The sequence below is a fragment of the Scardinius erythrophthalmus genome (assembly GCF_964197995.2).
Source record: "Scardinius erythrophthalmus genome assembly, chromosome: 5".
Lineage (NCBI taxonomy): Eukaryota > Metazoa > Chordata > Actinopteri > Cypriniformes > Leuciscidae > Scardinius > Scardinius erythrophthalmus.
The window spans coordinates 56,125,831-56,138,790 of record NC_138225.1 but is presented as its reverse complement, the minus strand read 5'-3'; positions in this window follow the sequence as shown (position 1 = coordinate 56,138,790).

Sequence of the window (12,960 nt, the reverse complement as noted above, 5' to 3'; positions counted from 1 at the left end):
AGATAGATAGATAGATAGATAGATAGATAGATAGATAGATAGATAGATAGATAGATAGATAAATAGATAGATAGATAGAACGATAGAACGATAGAGCGAAAGATAGAACGATAGAACGATAGATAGAACGATAAAACGATAGAACGATAGATAGATAGATAGATAGATAGATAGATAGATAGATAGATAGATAGATAGATAGATAGATAGATAGATAGATAGATAGATAGATAGATAGATAGATAGATAGATCGATAGATAGAACGATAGATAGAACGATAGATAGATAGATAGATAGATAGATAGATAGATAGATAGATAGATAGATAGATAGATAGATAGATAGATAGATAGATAGATAGAACGATAGAAAGATAGATAGAACGATAGAACGATAGAACGATAGAACGATAGATAGATAGATAGAACGATAGAAAGATAGATAGGACGATAGAACGATAGAACGATAGAGCGATAGATAGATAGATAGAACGATAGAGCGATAGATAGATAGAACGATAGAACGATAGAGCGATAGATTGATAGATAGATAGATAGATAGATAGATAGATAGATAGATAGATAGATAGATAGATAGATAGATAGATAGATAGATAGATAGATAGATAGATAGATAGATAGATAGAACGATAGAACGATGGATAGATGGATAGATGGATAGATAGATAGATAGATAGATAGATAGATAGATAGATAGATAGATAGATAGATAGATAGATAGAACGATAGAGCGATAGAACGATAGAGCGATAGATAGATAGATAGAACGATAGAGCGATAGATAGATAGAACGATAGAGCGATAGATAGATAGATAGATAGATAGATAGATAGATAGATAGATAGATAGATAGATAGATAGATAGATAGATAGATAGATAGAGCGATAGAGCGATAGAACGATAGAGCGATAGAACGATAGAACGATAGATAGATAGATAGATAGATAGATAGATAGATAGATAGATAGATAGATAGATAGATAGATAGATAGATAGATAGATAGATAGATAGATAGATAGATAGATAGAGCGATAGAGCGATAGAACGATAGAGCGATAGAACGATAGAGCGATAGATAGATAGATAGAACGATAGAGCGATAGATAGATAGAACGATAGAACGATAGAGCGATAGATAGATAGATAGATAGATAGATAGATAGATAGATAGATAGATAGATAGATAGATAGATAGATAGATAGATAGATAGATAGATAGATAGATAGATAGATAGATAGAACGATAGAACGATAGAACGATAGAGCGAAAGATAGAACGATAGAAAGATAGATAGAACGATAGAACGATAGATAGATAGATAGATAGATAGATAGATAGATAGATGGATAGATAGATAGATAGATAGATAGATAGATAGATAGATAGATAGATAGATAGATAGATAGATAGATAGAGCGATAGAGCGATAGAACGATAGAGCGATAGAACGATAGAGCGGTATAGATAGATAGAACGATAGAGCGATAGATAGATAGAACGATAGAACGATAGAGCGATAGATAGATAGATAGATAGATAGATAGATAGATAGATAGATAGATAGATAGATAGATAGATAGATAGATAGATAGATAGATAGATAGATAGATAGAACGATAGAACGATAGAACGATAGATAGATAGATAGATAGATAGATAGATAGATAGATAGATAGATAGATAGATAGATAGATAGATAGATAGATAGATAGATAGATAGAACGATAGAACGATAGAGCGAACGATAGAGCGATAGAAAGATAGATAGAACGATAGAACGATAGAACGATAGATAGAACGATAGATAGAACGATAGATAGAACGATAGATAGATAGATAGATAGATAGATAGATAGATAGATAGATAGATAGATAGATAGATAGATAGATAGATAGATAGATAGAACGATAGAACGATAGATAGATAGATAGATAGATAGATAGATAGATAGATAGATAGATAGATAGATAGATAGATAGATAGATAGATAGATAGATAGATAGATAGATAGATAGATAGATAGAACGATAGATAGATGGATAGATGGATAGATAGATAGATAGATAGATAGAACGATAGAGCGATAGAACGATAGAGCGATAGATAGATAGATAGATAGAACGATAGAGCGATAGATAGATAGAACGATAGAGCGATAGATAGATAGATAGATAGATAGATAGATAGATAGATAGATAGATAGATAGATAGATAGATAGATAGATAGATAGATAGATAGATAGATAGATAGATAGATAGAACGATAGAACGATAGATAGATAGATAGATAGATAGATAGATAGATAGATAGATAGATAGATAGATAGATAGATAGATAGATAGATAGAACGATAGAACGATAGAGCGAACGATAGAGCGATAGAAAGATAGATAGAACGATAGAACGATAGAACGATAGAACGATAGATAGAACGATAGATAGAACGATAGATAGATAGATAGATAGATAGATAGATAGATAGATAGATAGATAGATAGATAGATAGATAGAACGATAGAACGATAGAACGATAGATAGATAGATAGATAGATAGATAGATAGATAGATAGATAGATAGATAGATAGATAGATAGATAGATAGAACGATAGAACGATAGATAGATGGATAGATAGATAGATAGATAGATAGATAGATAGATAGATAGATAGATAGATAGATAGATAGATAGATAGATAGATAGAACGATAGAACGATAGATAGATAGATACATAGATAGATAGATAGATAGATAGATAGATAGATAGATAGATAGATAGATAGATAGATAGATAGATAGATAGATAGATAAATAGATAGATAGATAGAACGATAGAACGATAGAGCGAAAGATAGAACGATAGAACGATAGATAGAACGATAAAACGATAGAACGATAGATAGATAGATAGATAGATAGATAGATAGATAGATAGATAGATAGATAGATAGATAGATAGATAGATAGATAGATAGATAGATAGATAGATCGATAGATAGAACGATAGATAGAACGATAGATAGATAGATAGATAGATAGATAGATAGATAGATAGATAGATAGATAGATAGATAGATAGATAGATAGATAGAACGATAGAAAGATAGATAGAACGATAGAACGATAGAACGATAGAACGATAGATAGATAGATAGAACGATAGAAAGATAGATAGGACGATAGAACGATAGAACGATAGAGCGATAGATAGATAGATAGAACGATAGAGCGATAGATAGATAGAACGATAGAACGATAGAGCGATAGATTGATAGATAGATAGATAGATAGATAGATAGATAGATAGATAGATAGATAGATAGATAGATAGATAGATAGATAGATAGATAGATAGATAGATAGAACGATAGAACGATGGATAGATGGATAGATGGATAGATAGATAGATAGATAGATAGATAGATAGATAGATAGATAGATAGATAGAACGATAGAGCGATAGAACGATAGAGCGATAGATAGATAGATAGAACGATAGAGCGATAGATAGATAGAACGATAGAGCGATAGATAGATAGATAGATAGATAGATAGATAGATAGATAGATAGATAGATAGATAGATAGATAGATAGATAGATAGATAGATAGATAGATAGATAGAGCGATAGAGCGATAGAACGATAGAGCGATAGAACGATAGAACGATAGATAGATAGATAGATAGATAGATAGATAGATAGATAGATAGATAGATAGATAGATAGATAGATAGATAGATAGATAGAGCGATAGAGCGATAGAACGATAGAGCGATAGAACGATAGAGCGATAGATAGATAGATAGAACGATAGAGCGATAGATAGATAGAACGATAGAACGATAGATAGATAGATAGATAGATAGATAGATAGATAGATAGATAGATAGATAGATAGATAGATAGATAGATAGATAGATAGATAGATAGATAGATAGATAGATAGATAGATAGAACGATAGAACGATAGAGCGAACGATAGAGCGATAGAAAGATAGATAGAACGATAGAACGATAGAACGATAGATAGAACGATAGATAGAACGATAGATAGAACGATAGAACGATAGATAGATAGATAGATAGATAGATAGATAGATAGATAGATAGATAGATAGATAGATAGATAGATAGATAGATAGAACGATAGAACGATAGAACGATAGATAGATAGATAGATAGATAGATAGATAGATAGATAGATAGATAGAACGATAGAGCGATAGAACGATAGAGCGATAGATAGATAGATAGAACGATAGAGCGATAGATAGATAGAACGATAGAGCGATAGATAGATAGATAGATAGATAGATAGATAGATAGATAGATAGATAGATAGATAGATAGATAGAACGATAGAACGATAGAACGATAGATAGATAGATAGATAGATAGATAGATAGATAGATAGATAGATAGATAGATAGAACGATAGAACGATAGAGCGAACGATAGAGCGATAGAAAGATAGATAGAACGATAGAACGATAGAACGATAGAACGATAGATAGAACGATAGATAGAACGATAGATAGAATGATAGATAGAACGATAGATAGATAGATAGATAGATAGATAGATAGATAGATAGATAGATAGATAGATAGATACATAGATAGATAGAACGATAGAACGATAGAACGATAGATAGATAGATAGATAGATAGATAGATAGATAGATAGATAGATAGAACGATAGAACGATAGAACGATAGATAGATGGATAGATGGATAGATAGATAGATAGATAGATAGATAGATAGATAGATAGATAGATAGATAGATAGATAGATAGATAGATAGATAGATAGATAGATAGATAGAACGATAGATAGATAGATAGATAGATAGATAGATAGATAGATAGATAGATAGATAGATAGATAGATAGATAAATAGATAGATAGATAGAACGATAGAACGATAGAGCGAAAGATAGAACGATAGAACGATAGATAGAACGATAGAACGATAGATAGATAGATAGATAGATAGATAGATAGATAGATAGATAGATAGATAGATAGATAGATAGATAGATAGATAGATAGATAGATAGATAGATAGAGCGATAGAACGATAGAGCGATAGAACGATAGAGCGATAGATAGATAGATAGAACGATAGAGCGATAGATAGATAGAACGATAGAACGATAGAGCGATAGATTGATAGATAGATAGATAGATAGATAGATAGATAGATAGATAGATAGATAGATAGATAGATAGATAGATAGATAGATAGATAGAACGATAGAACGATAGATAGAACGATAGATAGAACGATAGATAGAACGATAGATAGATAGATAGATAGATAGATAGATAGATAGATAGATAGATAGATAGATAGATAGAACGATAGAACGATAGAACGATAGAACGATAGAACGATAGATAGAACGATAGATAGAACGATAGAGCGATAGATAGATAGATAGATAGATAGATAGATAGATAGATAGATAGATAGATAGATAGATAGATAGATAGATAGATAGATAGAACGATAGAACGATAGAGCGATAGATAGAACGATAGAACGATAGAGCGATAGATAGAACGATAGAACGATAGAACGATAGAATGATAGATAGATAGATAGATAGATAGATAGATAGATAGATAGATAGATAGATAGATAGATAGATAGATAGATAGATAGATAGATAGATAGATAGATAGATAGATAGAAAGATAGAAAGATAGATAGATAGATAGATGACAGATAGATAGATAGATAGAACGATAGATAGAACGATAGAACGATAGATAGAACGATAGAACGATAGATAGATAGATAGATAGATAGATAGATAGATAGATAGATAGATAGATAGAACGATAGAATGATAGATAGATAGATAGATAGATAGATAGATAGATAGATAGATAGATAGATAGATAGATAGATAGATAGATAGATAGATAGATAGATAGATAGATAAATAGATAAATAGATAGATAGATAGATAGATAGATAGATAGATAGATAGATAGATAGATAGATAGATAGATAGATAGATAGATCGATAGAACGATAGAACGATAGATAGATAGATAGATAGATAGATAGATAGATAGATAGATAGAACGATAGAACGATAGAACGATAGATAGATAGAACGATAGATAGATAGATAGATAGATAGATAGATAGATAGATAGATAGATAGATAGATAGATAGATAGATAGATAGATAGATAGATAGAACGATAGACCGATAGAACGATAGAACGATAGATAGATAGATAGATAGATAGATAGATAGATAGATAGATAGATAGATAGATAGATAGATAGATAGATAGATAGATAGATAGATAGATAGAACGATAGAGCGATAGAGCGAAAGATAGAACGATAGATAGATAGATAGATAGATAGATAGATAGATAGATAGATAGATAGATAGATAGATAGATAGATAGATAGATAGATAGATAGATAGATAGATAGAACGATAGAGCGATAGAGCGAAAGATAGAACGATAGAACGATAGATAGAACGATAGAACGATAGAACAATAGATAGATAGATAGATGACAGATAGATAGATAGATAGAACGATAGATAGAACGATAGAACGATAGATAGAACGATAGAACGATAGATAGATAGATAGATAGATAGATAGATAGATAGATAGATAGATAGAACGATAGAATGATAGATAGATAGATAGATAGATAGATAGATAGATAGATAGATAGATAGATAGATAGATAGATAGATAGATAGATAGATAAATAGATAAATAGATAGATAGATAGATAGATAGATAGATAGATAGATAGATAGATAGATAGATAGATAGATAGATAGATAGATAGATAGATAGATCGATAGAACGATAGAACGATAGATAGATAGATAGATAGATAGATAGATAGATAGATAGATAGAACGATAGAACGATAGAACGATAGATAGATAGAACGATAGATAGATAGATAGATAGATAGATAGATAGATAGATAGATAGATAGATAGATAGATAGATAGATAGATAGATAGAACGATAGACCGATAGAACGATAGAACGATAGATAGATAGATAGATAGATAGATAGATAGATAGATAGATAGATAGATAGATAGATAGATAGATAGATAGATAGATAGATAGATAGATAGATAGAACGATAGAGCGATAGAGCGAAAGATAGAACGATAGATAGATAGATAGATAGATAGATAGATAGATAGATAGATAGATAGATAGATAGATAGATAGATAGATAGATAGATAGATAGAACGATAGAGCGATAGAGCGAAAGATAGAACGATAGAACGATAGATAGAACGATAGAACGATAGAACAATAGATAGATAGATAGATAGATAGATAGATAGATAGATAGATAGATAGATAGATAGATAGATAGATAGATAGATAGATAGATAGATAGATAGATAGAAAGATAGAAAGATAGATAGATAGATGACAGATAGATAGATAGATAGAACGATAGATAGAACGATAGAACGATAGATAGAACGATAGAACGATAGAACGATAGAACGATAGATAGATAGATAGATAGATAGATAGATAGATAGATAGATAGATAGATAGATAGATAGATAGATAGATAGAACGATAGAACGATAGATAGATCGATAGATAGAACGATAGATAGAACGATAGATAGATAGATAGATAGATAGATAGATAGATAGATAGATAGATAGATAGAACGATAGAAAGATAGATAGAACGATAGAACGATAGAACGATAGAACGATAGAACGATAGATAGATAGATAGAACGATAGAAAGATAGATAGGACGATAGAACGATAGAACGATAGAACGATAGAACGATAGATAGATAGATAGATAGATAGATAGATAGATAGATAGATAGATAGATAGATAGATAGATAGATAGATAGATAGATAGAGCGATAGAGCGATAGAACGATAGAGCGATAGAACGATAGAACGATAGATAGATAGATAGATAGATAGATAGATAGATAGAGCGATAGAGCGATAGAACGATAGAGCGATAGAACGATAGAGCGATAGATAGATAGATAGAACGATAGAGCGATAGATAGATAGAACGATAGAACGATAGAGCGATAGATTGATAGATAGATAGATAGATAGATAGATAGATAGATAGATAGATAGATAGATAGATAGATAGATAGATAGAACGATAGAGCGAACGATAGAGCGATAGAAAGATAGATAGAACGATAGAACGATAGAACGATAGAACGATAGATAGAACGATAGATAGATAGATAGATAGATAGATAGATAGATAGATAGATAGATAGATAGATAGATAGATAGATAGATAGATAGATAGATAGATAGAACGATAGAACGATAGATAGATAGATAGATAGATAGATAGATAGATAGATAGATAGATAGATAGATAGATAGATAGATAGATAGATAGATAGATAGATAGATAGATAGAACGATAGAACGATAGAGCGAACGATAGAGCGATAGAAAGATAGATAGAACGATAGAACGATAGAACGATAGAACGATAGATAGAACGATAGATAGATAGATAGATAGATAGATAGATAGATAGATAGATAGAGCGATAGAGCGATAGAACGATAGAGCGATAGAACGATAGAGCGATAGATAGATAGATAGAACGATAGAGCGATAGATAGATAGAACGATAGAACGATAGAGCGATAGATTGATAGATAGATAGATAGATAGATAGATAGATAGATAGATAGATAGATAGATAGATAGATAGATAGATAGATAGATAGATAGATAGATAGATAGATAGATAGATAGATAGATAGAACGATAGAACGATAGATAGATGGATAGATGGATAGATAGATAGATAGATAGATAGATAGATAGATAGATAGATAGATAGATAGATAGATAGATAGATAGATAGATAGATAGATAGATAGATAGAACGATAGAGCGATAGAACGATAGAGCGATAGATAGATAGATAGAACGATAGAGCGATAGATAGATAGAACGATAGAACGATAGAGCGATAGATAGATAGATAGATAGATAGATAGATAGATAGATAGATAGATAGATAGATAGATAGATAGATAGATAGATAGATAGATAGATAGATAGATAGATAGATAGATAGATAGATAGATAAATAGATAGATAGATAGATAGATAGATAGATAGATAGATAGATAGATAGATAGATAGATAGATAGATAGATAGATAGATAGATCGATAGAACGATAGAACGATAGATAGATAGATAGATAGATAGATAGATAGATAGATAGATAGATAGATAGATAGAACGATAGAACGATAGAACGATAGATAGATAGAACGATAGATAGATAGATAGATAGATAGATAGATAGATAGATAGATAGATAGATAGATAGATAGATAGATAGATAGATAGATAGATAGATAGATAGATAGATAGATAGATAGATAGAACGATAGACCGATAGAACGATAGATAGATAGATAGATAGATAGATAGATAGATAGATAGATAGATAGATAGATAGATAGATAGATAGATAGATAGATAGATAGATAGATAGATAGATAGATAGATAGATAGAACGATAGAGCGATAGAGCGAAAGATAGAACGATAGATAGATAGATAGATAGATAGATAGATAGATAGATAGATAGATAGATAGATAGATAGATAGAACGATAGAGCGATAGAGCGAAAGATAGAACGATAGAACGATAGATAGAACGATAGAACGATAGAACAATAGATAGATAGATAGATAGATAGATAGATAGATAGATAGATAGATAGATAGATAGATAGATAGATAGATAGATAGATAGATAGATAGATAGATAGAAAGATAGAAAGATAGATAGATAGATGACAGATAGATAGATAGATAGAACGATAGATAGAACGATAGAACGATAGATAGAACGATAGAACGATAGAACGATAGAACGATAGATAGATAGAACGATAGATAGATAGATAGATAGATAGATAGATAGATAGATAGATAGATAGATAGATAGATAGATAGATAGATAGATAGATAGATAGATAGATAGATAGAACGATAGAACGATAGATAGATCGATAGATAGAACGATAGATAGAACGATAGATAGATAGATAGATAGATAGATAGATAGATAGATAGATAGATAGATAGATAGAACGATAGAAAGATAGATAGAACGATAGAACGATAGAACGATAGAACGATAGAACGATAGATAGATAGATAGAACGATAGAAAGATAGATAGGACGATAGAACGATAGAACGATAGAACGATAGAACGATAGATAGATAGATAGATAGATAGATAGATAGATAGATAGATAGATAGATAGATAGATAGATAGATAGATAGATAGATAGATAGATAGATAGAGCGATAGAGCGATAGAACGATAGAGCGATAGAACGATAGAACGATAGATAGATAGATAGATAGATAGATAGATAGAGCGATAGAGCGATAGAACGATAGAGCGATAGAACGATAGAGCGATAGATAGATAGATAGAACGATAGAGCGATAGATAGATAGAACGATAGAACGATAGAGCGATAGATTGATAGATAGATAGATAGATAGATAGATAGATAGATAGATAGATAGATAGAACGATAGAGCGAACGATAGAGCGATAGAAAGATAGATAGAACGATAGAACGATAGAACGATAGAACGATAGAACGATAGATAGAACGATAGATAGAACGATAGATAGATAGATAGATAGATAGATAGATAGATAGATAGATAGATAGATAGATAGATAGATAGATAGATAGATAGATAGATAGATAGAACGATAGAACGATAGATAGATAGATAGATAGATAGATAGATAGATAGATAGATAGATAGATAGATAGATAGATAGATAGATAGAACGATAGAACGATAGAGCGAACGATAGAGCGATAGAAAGATAGATAGAACGATAGAACGATAGAACGATAGAACGATAGATAGAACGATAGATAGATAGATAGATAGATAGATAGATAGATAGATAGATAGAGCGATAGAGCGATAGAACGATAGAGCGATAGAACGATAGAGCGATAGATAGATAGATAGAACGATAGAGCGATAGATAGATAGAACGATAGAACGATAGAGCGATAGATTGATAGATAGATAGATAGATAGATAGATAGATAGATAGATAGATAGATAGATAGATAGATAGATAGATAGATAGATAGATAGATAGATAGATAGATAGATAGATAGATAGATAGATAGAACGATAGAACGATAGATAGATGGATAGATGGATAGATAGATAGATAGATAGATAGATAGATAGATAGATAGATAGATAGATAGATAGATAGATAGATAGATAGATAGATAGATAGATAGATAGAACGATAGAGCGATAGAACGATAGAGCGATAGATAGATAGATAGAACGATAGAGCGATAGATAGATAGAACGATAGAACGATAGAGCGATAGATAGATAGATAGATAGATAGATAGATAGATAGATAGATAGATAGATAGATAGATAGATAGATAGATAGATAGATAGATAGATAGATAGAACGATAGAACGATAGATAGATAGATAGATAGATAGATAGATAGATAGATAGATAGATAGATAGATAGATAGATAGATAGATAGAACGATGGATAGATGGATAGATGGATAGATGGATAGATAGATAGATAGATAGATAGATAGATAGATAGATAGATAGATAGATAGATAGATAGATAGATAGATAGATAGATAGATAGATAGAACGATAGAACGATAGATAGATAGATAGATAGATAGATAGATAGATAGATAGATAGATAGATAGATAGATAGATAGATAGATAGATAGATAGATAGAACGATAGAGCGATAGAGCGAAAGATAGAACGATAGAACGATAGATAGAACGATAGAACGATAGAAAGATAGATAGAACGATAGAACGATAGAACGATAGAACGATAGATAGAACGATAGATAGAACGATAGATAGATAGATAGATAGATAGATAGATAGATAGATAGATAGATAGATAGATAGATAGATAGATAGATAGAACGATAGAACGATAGATAGATAGATAGATAGATAGATAGATAGATAGATAGATAGATAGATAGATAGATAGATAGATAGATAGAACGATAGAACGATAGAGCGAACGATAGAGCGATAGAAAGATAGATAGAACGATAGAACGATAGAACGATAGAACGATAGATAGAACGATAGATAGAACGATAGATAGAACGATAGATAGAACGATAGATAGATAGATAGATAGATAGATAGATAGATAGATAGATAGATAGATAGAGCGATAGAACGATAGAGCGATAGAACGATAGAGCGATAGATAGATAGATAGAACGATAGAGCGATAGATAGATAGAACGATAGAACGATAGAGCGATAGATTGATAGATAGATAGATAGATAGATAGATAGATAGATAGATAGATAGATAGATAGATAGATAGATAGATAGATAGATAGATAGATAGATAGATAGATAGATAGAACGATAGAACGATGGATAGATGGATAGATGGATAGATGGATAGATAGATAGATAGATAGATAGATAGATAGATAGATAGATAGATAGATAGATAGATAGATAGATAGAACGATAGAGCGATAGAACGATAGAGCGATAGATAGATAGATAGAACGATAGAGCGATAGATAGATAGAACGATAGAACGATAGAGCGATAGATAGATAGATAGATAGATAGATAGATAGATAGATAGATAGATAGATAGATAGATAGATAGATAGATAGATAGATAGATAGATAGATAGATAGATAGAACGATAGAACGATAGAACGATAGATAGATAGATAGATAGATAGATAGATAGATAGATAGATAGATAGATAGATAGAACGATGGATAGATGGATAGATGGATAGATAGATAGATAGATAGATAG